General features: G+C 41.4%; 1 long non-coding RNA gene across 9 annotated transcripts in view; it reads left to right on the top strand.

Moving 5' to 3' along the window:
• Positions 1–12,212, top strand: part of LOC126060888 (uncharacterized) — a 414,465-nt gene that overhangs the window by 80,125 nt on the left and 322,128 nt on the right. Inside the window, exon 1 of one of the 9 annotated variants that reach the window (XR_007513670.1) lies at positions 967–2,126. The exons of the other annotated variants lie outside the window; for them this stretch is intronic. This is a non-coding gene — a long non-coding RNA (uncharacterized LOC126060888). Of the gene's footprint in view, positions 1–966; positions 2,127–12,212 lie in introns of those variants that run through there. 9 annotated transcript variants of the gene reach the window in all.

The following is a 12,212-nucleotide window of genomic DNA, read 5'->3' as shown; positions in this document are numbered from 1 at the left end:
CCACTGAAACCCTAAGGAGCACAGTTGTACTCTGACCCGCATGGGGTCTGGAATCAACTCGACAACAACTGGCTTTTTTAATGTGGGTATATGTGAGGATTACTCAGCCTTTCAAAACCTGGTTTTTCTTGGGTTCCACCACACTTCTGAAAACTTAGTTTTCTCTGGAACATATAAACAAACACATTGGAGAAGGGGGCTAAGTTTCAGTCTTCCCCTAGGCAAAGCGTAACAACAAACAAAACAACCCCCATGCCTAAACTCTCCAAAACCTCATAATTACAGGAAGGAAAAAACGTCTGAGGAAATTTTATTTATTTAATAGCGGGCAAGGAAATATTTCATGCTACAAGGATCTTAGATAAGGAGAACATATGATAGCAGTTAAGCAGTGGCTGCTTAAAGTGTTACAGGCGTGGAGAAGCTAAGGGTTTACTTATAAGGTACATAGAAGTACCTTTCATTAATCCAATGCTAGCTAGGCAGGCTTTGTGTTAGAGGCTGGGCACACCATATTTCTTTGTACACTTACAGAATTTCTATTGCCTTTTGATACTCTGTGATACTATTTCTGTTCAAACCCGAATTGATGTTTGTGTTTGTGTGTGTCTGAGCTAGGAAACCCTGGTGGTGTAGTGGTTAAGTGCTATGGCTGCTAACCAAGAGGTTGGCGGTTGGTAATCCACCAGGCGCTCCTTGGAAACTCTATGAGGAATTTCTCCTCTGTCTGATAGGGTCGCTATGAGTTGGAATCGACTTGATGGCAGTGGGTTTGGTTTTGGGTTTTGGTGTCCAAGCTAATAAGCACCTTAATTCTCAATAAGTAAGTAATAACATTTATAATTTGTAATTTGATGGAGAACAGAAGCATACAAACGGCAGCTTGGAAATGTCAGAAGGACAACAAAAGATATTTATTATTATTATTATTTTTAATAGAAAATGCCCTTCCATTTCTATGCTGTCTATATCAGTTCCTCCCCCCCGACCTCCAGCATTTTTTTCCTTTGCAGAGCTATAATCCTGCCTCCTCAAATAGTCAGAGAAGTACTATATTTTTAAATTTCTGGAATTTCAGGTCTGCCGTCTTTAAAAATGACAGAGGGTTTTAGGGAAAGGAAAAGCATTGTTTGCAAAATGAAATCATTTTTTAGTGTGACCTAAATGTATGCTAGTAGAAGGTTAAATCTAAACTTCAAACATATTTCCATATTGTGCACTGGCACATAGCATTTTAGCAACAGACAATGTGCAAGTTGTCAGAAAGGATACACTTTGGGTAGGCATTTTATTTTATTTATCCAGAAGCTAAAAACCATCATTTTGTGTTTTAACATGCAGATCTCCTTTATTTTGACCTGGGTTTGAAGGCTGGATGGAGAAAGGCATTTAGGACACGAAGTTCTTTAGAAAGAAAGCAGTCTACTTTCTTTTCCTCCGGGAAAACTGCAGTTTAGGACAGGCACAAAGCTGGGAACATCACCAAGGGCAGAGAAAAATTCACCCCCATGTTCTATTTGTCAAACTGACCTGCAGGTCACAACCTGAAAGTTTATGGATCAGTGAGGCCTTGTCTCTGCATAAGCATGTTTTCTGGACTTTGGCTGAAGCTAAATTCCTGACTTCTGAAAGAGAAGTGGGTGTGGACTTCCAGCAGGAATAGCCAGTGGGAAGGAAGTAATATTCATTAAGACTGTCTCATGCAAGCAGTGCGGGGCTAAGCATGCTCAGTGTAAATTCTCCTGTAGCCTGTCAAGCTATGTTTGAACTCGGTCCAGAATGCTGGATTTACTTTTTTTTTTTTTTTTCCTACCAGGACGAATACCCAATTAGACTGCATTTTGCCTTGCCTTTCTTTCTTTTCCTTATTCTTTCTTTCTTTTTCTTATTCTTTCTTTCTTTCTCTCATTCATTCTTTCTTTCTCTCTCTCTCTTTTCTTTCTCTCTCTCTCTCTTTCTTTCTTTCTATCTTGTCTCTCTTTTCTTCTCTTTCTCTCTGACAGAAGATTGGAAACAATATTTTTTTTTCTGCTCAGTTCAGTAATACAATGTCCTTCAGTGCCCATATGAACATTTCAGTGGAGAAGAAAAGAAACTTTGCTACCTGGGAGCTGAAGACTGCTTAGGTCAGTAAAAGCTAATAAAGTCCTTAAAGATTTTGGTGCCAGGAGTTACCTTTTGCTTTTATTTTTAACTGTTAGAGTAATCTATAGCAAATTTAAGTGTCTTTTCAACTGAGTACACACCAATTTTTTTTTTGTTCACACAAAAAGTATGGTTTTCATATATTGGAGTGATTTTCCAAACACAGGGAAAATATGTCTTTTGGTTAATTTGCATTTGAAAGAACTTTTTTTTTTTTTGCTTTAGCGTCTCTCTCTCTCTACCACAAATTATGTGTTTTCCAAACAAATATTGTGGTGAGCTGATGTAGCTATAGTGGTCTGAATGTGGATGTGTTCTGTGTTATATTAATTCTTGGCTTGGGCTGGTTTGGTGAAAGTTATTGCTTTCGTTGCTGCCAAAGATGAAATGGAGTTTTGCTTTTTGTTGTTGTTTTTGGAACTTTTGGTGGGCTTTGAGGCTGAATTGTGAGCCCTTATAGAGAGGAAAGCCATCTCTATGTTTACTGTGCATTTTTCATAATATTGAACTCTAACTTGAAGGGGGAGGTACAGCTTTTTTAGAATCTGTGTAGGAGTGTTTAAAAAAAATGTAGTTCTGGAAGGAGACGGTAAATTGAAAGACAGAAACAAGATTCGTAATGAAGAAATTAAGTCAAGACTTGCTTGGTGAATATAAGCAATGAATGCAAAAAATACTGCATGCTGTATGCTCATCAGTTTAGTTTAGGTTAATAATTTTCCTTTTTAATTTTGTTAAAAAGCAGATCAGACTTTCGAATGCTGTTTTGTAGTGTCACCTGATAACATATCAGACTCAGATTAGAGAGGCGCCAGGATCTCAGGAAAAGCAAAGTTAGAAAAGGTGGCCCCTTTAAAATTATCTGAAGACTGAGGTTATGAAACCACGTGGCTTCATGGAGGAATAGAGCATCCTGTGCTAAAGCAGTTTAATTTTACTCAAGTATTTTAAGAGTAAAAGGGGATTTATTTCTTTTTCAAAAAGAACAGCCAGGTGAGGGTTATTAATCATTCAGAGATTAAATATTTTCTGGAATAAAGTGCATCATGTATTATGAATGTGTAAATCAAACCGGCCAGCTCTTCAGGGAATGTCAATGAAAATACCAGAGTTCCATACGGAATCAAATGCAGCAGCACCTCTGTCCCTCATTCTCTACCTTTGTGTTCCGGAGAGTGACAAAAGAGGTGGGCAGGGTTGTGAAATAAGGCTTAGCTGATGAGCTGACTTTGCTCTTTTGACTTCTGTCTGTCTGGTCTTACTGGGCAGCTGAAGCAGTAAGCAACATGGGAAGGGACCTCAGGGGAGGGAGACCTGGAAGAAGAGGCCAGACCCAGCCAGGGTAGCGATCCGCTTCTCACTCTGTGTGTTCAGGTGGCAGCACAGTTGCTAAGTGGATACATCTGAGTCTACTTCCTTCTGCTCCAGGGCTTTGCTTTAGCACCAATGCTTCTCTTCTGCACCTGCTCTGCTTTTCTAAGTAAAAGCTTCTCCTGATGTGTAGATGGTGACCTATTTGATAAAGAGCGATCCCCGCGAGATAGCCAAAGTAATTTAGTCTTTTGATTTTTCCTGTCTTCCCTAACATGTGACATAGATCTTAATGAGTTTAATTGAAAACAAAACAAAAGAGAGCAAACAAACAAACAAAAAATCCTTTCTGGGTTGAGAGAGCACAGTTGGACATGAAAGAGTGTATGTGTGTGAATGTGCGTTGTGTGTGAATACTTTGTGCGTATGTGTATACATGTGTGTATATGTGTGTGCAGTGCATCTCTGTGTGTGTGTGTGTACATACCACTTGTAGACTGGGCTCTGGGGAAGTGCTGCTCGAAACACTTTAGGTGGATGAGGGCATTTGTCCAGAGTCAGGACTCTTTCATTGCTAGGCTCTGGGTTGGAAGAGATCAGGTGTGCATTGTGTAGAATTCTATCACCCTTTCCCCAGACCTCTCTTTCCTACCCCTGCAACTCCGAGCCCTGTCCCCCTTCATGATCTGTGTTTTGAAGAATAATACTGAAACCTTTTGAGGCACAAAGGAAAACCAAAGGGTGTGCACAGACACAGAGAAAGAACAAAGACAGGGCCTCTTCATGTTCACATCTGGATAAAATTTAGATTGTGACAAGGGAAAGTGAGTGGGGGAATAAAAATCTGACATCATGTTTTAAAAAATGCATATAATTGACTTCTAGTGTCTTTCTTGTCTCAAGCTTTTTAAGTGTATTTGTATCCTCCCCACACCTGACCCATTGGCCTTGGGCAAGGCTGGTATTTATATTCTTATTTTGTAGAGAAGTTCAGTAATTTGTCCAACATAGAGGTAAAGTTAGAACTAGCACACAGATCCCTCAAGTGCCAGCCCAAGTCTCTACCTACGTGATAATATGAATAATCTGGGATCAGTTTCTCTATCTTGGACACAGTTCCCCCATTTACTTTGAGATATTGATAAAGGCAGTCACAGTTAATTGAATCAGTTACTGTAAAGCTTATGTTAAATTTGAGAAGTACTTGAAAATTTTCAAGGAACTTTTTGCTTCTTGTCTTTCATCTTATCTTCAAACCTATCCAACATAGATTTGGGAAGTGTTGACATTTTCAATTGACAAATGAAGAAACAAAGATTGAATGACTTGCTGCTTGGGGTCAGGTATAGGCTGGATGGGAATTCATGTTGCCCAACTTAGGATTTGAAATTCTAGATCATCCTGCATCAGTGTGGGGGCCTCTGGGTTATTGGGTAGGGAGGACATCTAAAGAGTTCCATGATTCATGAAGGCAAAAAGTATGGCAGTGACAGGGGCTTTAGATATTATGAGTCTCACTTTATCATAGAGAAAACTGAGGCTGTAGATGTTACATACTTCACCCACAGTTGCACTTCCTAAGATGGGGAGCTGGATTTGAATTCTAACTGCTAGCCTCCAAAGGGTATGCCTTATGATATAGTGATATAGCCCATGGGCTTTGCTGGGCTTCTCTGTACTTCTTTTTCCTCACATGTAAAATGGAATATCTAGCATAGGGTTATGAGGCTTTGGTGGTTCAATGGCAGAGTTCTTGCTACCCATCGGGAGACTTGGATTCAATTCCCAGACAATGTACCTCATGTAAAGACAGGTCCATCAGTTGTAGACTTGCGTGCTGCTATGATGCTAGACGTTTCAGTGGAGCTTCCGGACTAAGACAAACTACGAAGAAACGTCTGGTGACTTACTTCCAAAAATCAGTCAGTGAAAACCTTATAGATCACAATGGTGTGACCTCCAACTGATCATGGGGATGACGCAGGATCAGGCAGCTTTCATTCTGTTGTGTATGGGGTTGCCATGAATCAGGGGCTGACTTGATAGCCACTAACAACAACAGCATGGGGTTTCTGTGAGGATCAGATGAGACAATCCATGTAAACTACTTGGTATGGTGCCTTGCACAGCGTCAACTCTAAAATGTTGTAATCTGTGGTGTTTTTATTGTTTCTATTACATCACACACGGCAAGAGTGAGCTATTCCCCATCAACTCTTAGCTTACCCTCCAGATCCTCAGGGCTCTTGTGTTGTTAACATCTTCATGTGAATAGCATTTAAAGAATATTTTTTAAAAATACAAAAAAAGTACCAAATGATGCAGGTAGCTAAATAAGGCAAAAGAAGAGGTCTCCTGGCTCTCAGTCCAGGGAGAGGCTGGAGGGAGGTTATCTGGGCCGGTGTGTCTGACAAAAGCAGTACGGTGAGTCAATTCTAGTTATCTCTGGTGGCCTTCAAATACGGTTAAGCAGGCTTCTTGGATGTGCAGGGTCTCTGTGAAGGTAAGGACCACTAGTCAGAGGTTATTTCAGGCTAAAAGGTCCAGTGGGATTTGAAAAACAAGTAAAGGCACGTGCATAGACAGGCTGTAGGATTGTCAAGACTTTGGATTTCTTGGGCCTTCTGACTGAGCTTTTGAGGTTGATGGAGCCTCTGAGCTCTGAAGTTCCTGGGCTCCAGGAAGATCCTCTTAGAGAAAGCACAAGGGCCTGCTTCTAATAAAACCAGGGATTTTTAATTGAGGATTTTCTAGAGAGAACTGTGAGTGCATGCTTACAGAGCTGCAAAAACAAACAGAGAAAAGGGCCCCTTTCCTCAGAGCACGTGCAGTCTAGCAGAATAAAAGGCACATGGGCATGCATGGAACACTGAAGTGCAGATTGACAAAGCAGGTCTGTTGATGCAGAGGTGCAGAGCTGGCTTCAGGGGTGGGAGTTGATGGTGGAAGATTTGAAGTGTCTAATTAAAATTGTTTACATCTTAGTCAGGGTTCTCCTTCAAATGCTTTAACAGGCACTTCACCCACTTGTCCGTAGTGTTTCTCACATACTGAGTGCTCTGAGTACCTGGGAAGAAAAGACCACCAGGGGCAGGGGTAGGGGGTGTGGGTGGATGTTGGTTTATTGAGCAGCTACTATATACCAAATGAGGCACTGATGGTTCAGTGGTAGACTCCTTGCCTTCCATGTGGGAGACCCTGGTTCCATTCCTGGCCCAAAGTACCTCATGTGCAGTTCTAGGAAGAAAGGCTCGGTGAACTATATCTGAAAAACCCCATGAGTTGCAATGGTTCAGTCTACAACCAATCACGGTGATGGCGCAGGTCTGGGCAATGTTTCATTCTATTAAGCATGGGGTCACCACGAGCCAGGGACTAACTTGACAGCAGCTAACAACAATAACGATAACATTATGTACCAGTCACTAGGTTTTATACTTTACTAACATTCTCTTCTTTGAAGTTGACAACATCCATGGGAAGTTTAAGATGGGGAAATCTGTTCTGAGAGAAGAAGACATATGGTCGCTGAGACAAAGGGTTTGCATGATCAAGCACCAAGAATACGATGTTACGTGAAGGGATTTTATTGGACCACTGCTGTGTGGTCCAATAGATTCTAAGATATTAAGGAGTATTTCTGCAAGCTCCTCAGATGAGAGATGGCTATGACTTGCCTAATTCCTGGATCCATCAACATGTACTGCCCAGAGTTGAGCAAGTCATGGCTCATGAAGAATTAGTGTCTAATTAGTTCTACTTACTGCCATTTCCACTGAACAACAAATCCAACTTGTATTGTTTTTCACAAATAGGTCCTTAAAAGTTTTGCAGTTTCAGAAGTGAAAACCTCCGTGATCATTAGATGACATCTTGTAGTGAAAAAACAGTATTTGGAACGAAAAGTCTAGAATTCGAATCCTGATGCTGGAAATTGCTGGCTTCGTGACTTTGAGTTAATTATTTCACTTCACTGTGCCTCAGTTTCCACCATTTAAAATTGGAATGTCAATCAAAATTTCCTCATGTGGGATGTCAAACGTGAAAGTGTTTTTTTAAAATGTCACCTGGTATGTGAATATACCAGGTTATTTTTATGACCTCGTTAACTGGGAGCCCTGGTGGTGCAATGGTTAAGAGCTTGGCTGCTAATCAAATGACTGGCACTTTGAATCGACCAACCGCTCCTTGGAAACCCTACGGAGAAGTTCTACTCTGTCCTAGAGGGTCACTATGTGTCAGAATCGACTCGACGGCAATGGGTTTTTGGGTTGTTAACTGAAAGCATTTTCTTGTTGGTTCTGTTCTGAAAGTGCTTTTTCACTTACTCGAAGGGTGGCATGATTAACTGAGTTAGACAGTCTGCTTTATATCAGAGTACTGAAATCTCTTTAATTGCTCAAATTAATTTTACATTTCCTGAATTACTAAAAAGGAGAAGACATGAAAAGACGGGGAAATTAGACACAAATTGTAGTGAGAGCAGAATTTACTTGGCCATGAGAAACAGGTTCCTGTATGCAAAGGGAAATGCAAAGATCTGGCTAACAAACACATTGCTTACAGCCTATGTTTTCCCCATGGTAAAAGAAGGGAGAAAAATAGCTTCTTGGTAAGCAGCTATGGAAGTTCCAGAATGTCTACATATGAGGAACTTACGGGTAGGGTTTTCACCCTGTTTACATGCTATGCATGCTACTTCAACTTAGATCACTTACTTGGGGTGGCCTTTGGTGCTGATAGAGATTGTGGGGTACCCGAAGCCCTCCTAGGGCACTTCCTTCTGTAATTATTGGTAAAATAAAGCATTTTTCTAGAAATCAAATTTTCTATTGAATTAAATTTTCTTCAGAGGGCACCTCTGTGAAAGATGTGTGGTGGGAAAAATTGTAGAACTTGTAGAGTAAAATTGTAGAGAATTTTATAAACCATACTTGGGCAGAAGGAGGGGAGGCAGAACAGCTAGCATTTTGTTGACTGCCGATTCTGCATCAGGTGTTTATGTCTGTTATTCCTTTAGTCTGCACAGCTGTCCCTAAGGGAGATATCCCAAGATCCTTTTGCTACTACGGAGTGAAGCTGGGATTGCAGCCCAGGTCTGTCAGAGCCTAAAGCCTATTCTGTTTCCAACACATCACACTTGTGGCTTTAGGAATTCCATTTACTTCACTTACATTCATTTACTTGAGGATGATCCCACCTTGGCTTTTGCTGTCAACAACCATAACCAAACCAAATGCTGTGGAATTGACTGCAACATGGCAATCCCATGTATGTCAGAGTAGTACTGTATTCCATAGGGTTTTCAGTGGCTGATTTTTATTTTGGAAAATAGATGGCCAGGCCTTTCTTCTGAGGCTCCTTTGTGTCAAACTTGAACATCCAATCTCTCAGTTAGCAACTGAGCGTGTTAGCCGTTTGCGCCACCCAGGGACTCTAGTCAGCAACCATAGAGGGAAGGTTTCCTGCAACAGATATATGCCTTGCACTTCCAGCAAAGGGCCTTCCAGGGGGCTTCCTTGGGGCCTAGTATTAGCATCTGTAATCTGAACAGAGTTTTTAATCTTCCCAAATACCTACACGGTAACATTGAGCCTTCCTGAGGAAAAGCCCCAGAAGCACAGGTGTCTGGGGAGCGTCTTTTCTGTGGCGCTATCTCGGGTTCAGGTGTTGGAATATATGAACCCTGAGTGCGCTGGCCCCTCCCTGGAAGGCTGTTCTCAGGCTCCTTTGTTTGGCTTATGTATAGCCTTCAATGCATCATTCCTTCTGCTTCAGCTGTTTGAGAATCCCATCTTCTCTATTGATTTCCCACAGAAGGTTTACTGCTCTCCAAGGTGTGACCTGTACCTCTAGCTAATTTATTTCTGTCATGGCTGTAGGATTTAGGAATGAAGTAGGGGTGGGAAGGAGTGGAGACCAGAGGGAGGGGGGCAGCAATGTGTTCAAGATGTGGGAAATATATTCAGCCTCAGCGCCCCAACAGGCAGGCCTGCAGCTCAAGAGGGCCGTTCTGTGCACACAGCAAGGGAACCTTGTTTGGAAATCTGCTCAGTAAGATGCAAGCTGCAGCCACGGGTTGCAGAAGGCCAGGAATTATAGCAGGGCCCCATGGGAATGGAAAAGCAAGGAAAGAATGTGTTTGAAAATAACTCCTTGACTGTTCAGGAACTCGTCACCATATTGAGCAGTACGTGGTTGGCGTTTTTCTTTTTTTTTTTAATGAAATGATGGAAAATCTTCTTGAGGCAGCAAGGCGACTAGTGAAGTCATATTCTCTTCTTTATTATGGGATTTTCAGCAACAGGGTGTTCATGTGTCAGTCCCTGGAACTGCGTTTACAATGAGTGACATGTGAGATATTAAATCGAGCCACTTTAACATAAACCTTTCTTACCCTCCTTGCCTCCAACCTACCAAGTTAGCCTTTTTATGGCCCGATTTTACTAAAAGACTGGCTGAATGTCCACTGAATTTTTCCTGTGAAAATGATTTACATTTTTCTTAGAAAATCTGACAATAAATGTACAACACAATAAATACACAAATATGAAGATTATTTAGTATTACTGTCTCAGTAACAACTGACATTTGTTTAGTGGGTAGACAAGTCGTATTTCAATCATATTTAAAGTTTTGAAGTTTTTTTTCTGCTTGTCATTTTATTTCATTTCCACCTCAATGCCAAGAAGTAGATTTTAGGAGTTTCAGTTCACAGATGAAGACATGCTGGCTCATTAGCCAGCTTGCTTGTTAGCTGAGGTCATATGGCTAATAAATGCAAGCACAGGCTTCAAGGCTAGGGCTTTGGGTTCCAGAGTTGGGTTGAATTGCATGACAACCCAGGGGTAGAGGCCACAATATCTTAGCGAGGTCACCCCACCACCGAGTGGCCGAAGCTGGAGAGTAAGAGGCATAATAGTCAATGTTTGTCTAGCCACCTAGAAAGACACATGGGATGAAACAGAACTGAACCAAAAAAACAGATTTCTAAGCTTCCACTCATATGATTTCTGCCTGAAGTTAGCCCATCTGAGTTATGATAATGTCTTAGAAAGAAGAATAAAAAATTCACTAGTGATCATTTTAATTCCTCCCTCCCATATGCCAGCCCTGTAACTCCACACCAGTATTTATACAGACACTCTACCACCACTTTACAGGGAATAAAATAAATTAAATCATCACTCCTCGTGTATTACCATAGATTATACTTTACCTTGGGTTGGGCATTAGAATAGCAATTAGTTATGAGGCTGACTAATGGAAGCCATGTCTATAAATCCTAGGACTCTAAGATCCTTTCCCATTTCTACTGCATGATGTCTAAGGGGCTCCTACAGCGTCGGTAGAAAGGCATTGGTGGTTCAGTGGTAGAATTCTCACCTTCCACGTGAGAGACCTGGGTTCAATTCCTGGCCCATGCACCTCATGTCTGTCAGTGGAGGCTTGTGTGTTGCTATGACTCTGAACAGGTTTCAGCAGAACTTCCAGACTAAGATGAACTAGGAAGAAAGGCTAAAGCTCTGTTTCTGAACACCAGCCATTGAAAAACCTGTGGATCACAACATAATGTTGTCTGCAGCTGATTACGGGGATGGTACATGACTGGGCTGCATCTTGTCCCATTGTGCATGAGGTCGCCATGAGTCGGGGGTTGACTCAACAGCAGCTAACAACAACGTGGTGTTAGTAAGAGAATAAAATGGTGGTAATGGTAGGCTGGTGGGCCTTTTATGACTGCAGCCTTGTCTACCTGTAACAGTCTAACTCTGGGAAACAGCAGCCCATTTTGTCCTGGTTCTTTGGCTGATGGCCAAGTTACCCCAATGTCCACCTCAGAGCCTAGCAGCTCAACAGAGAGGCCCCAGACTGAGATCATTCCATTTTTAGAAATGCGTAGCATGACGGTATCGTGGCAAGGCTTCTTTCCTGAGTAAGTGCTTGCAATTAAAGAAGAAAGGATAACCCCACAGATAAACAAAAATCTCCAGTGCTAGGAATGAAAGATAACTATGAATGTCACTGGAATACTGGAAGTTATTCTGGTTTGAGAAGATCTGGATTTTGAAAAGAACCTCTTATTCTTCCTTTACACATGGCAGACTACATTCTTGCCTTCTTTTCAACCTTTATCTGCAGGACTTATGGTTTTGAGAAGGGAATGATTGTAAGCTACAAGATAAGAAATGCTCAGAAGAAAGCCGTATTCACTTCCATGTCTACAGTGCGCATAGCTGTGTTTGTACTGTTTCTTTTATCTGGGGCCATTTTCATCTCTCGGCTCTTTTTCTTTTTTCCAGGCTGATTTAGGTCAGTTTCCTCTTCCTGGAAGTTGGTCAGAAGTGGCATGGTATTGCACAGAGACTCAGGACTAACAGACTACTAAAGCCTGAATCTGAGTCCTGGTTCCATGATCTACTTAGTCCCTGTGCCCACAGCCCTTAACTGTCAATATCAATTTTTGCCTCTGTAAAATGGACACGATAATATCTATCCTAACTTGTGCAGTTGTCCTGAGGACCTCTTGAGATAATGGGTATTAAATTCTAAAGCACTATACATATGGAAAAAATTTACCCTATACTTTTTTTTTTTTTTAGTTCTTAAAATGCAGGTAAAATTGGCGTTATCTCAATTATGTGTGCTACCATGATGGCCAGTGTTCCAGAATGCCTCTATTCTATCTTGAAATTTCCTTTGGGCTGTCTATGATTTGGAATCCCTGGGTGGTGTAAATGGTTAGCTCACTCAGC

The sequence above is a fragment of the Elephas maximus genome, chromosome 17 (assembly GCF_024166365.1).
Source record: "Elephas maximus indicus isolate mEleMax1 chromosome 17, mEleMax1 primary haplotype, whole genome shotgun sequence".
In the NCBI taxonomy this organism is placed as follows: Eukaryota; Metazoa; Chordata; class Mammalia; order Proboscidea; family Elephantidae; genus Elephas; species Elephas maximus.
This window is presented reverse-complemented; position numbering and strand designations above follow the sequence as displayed.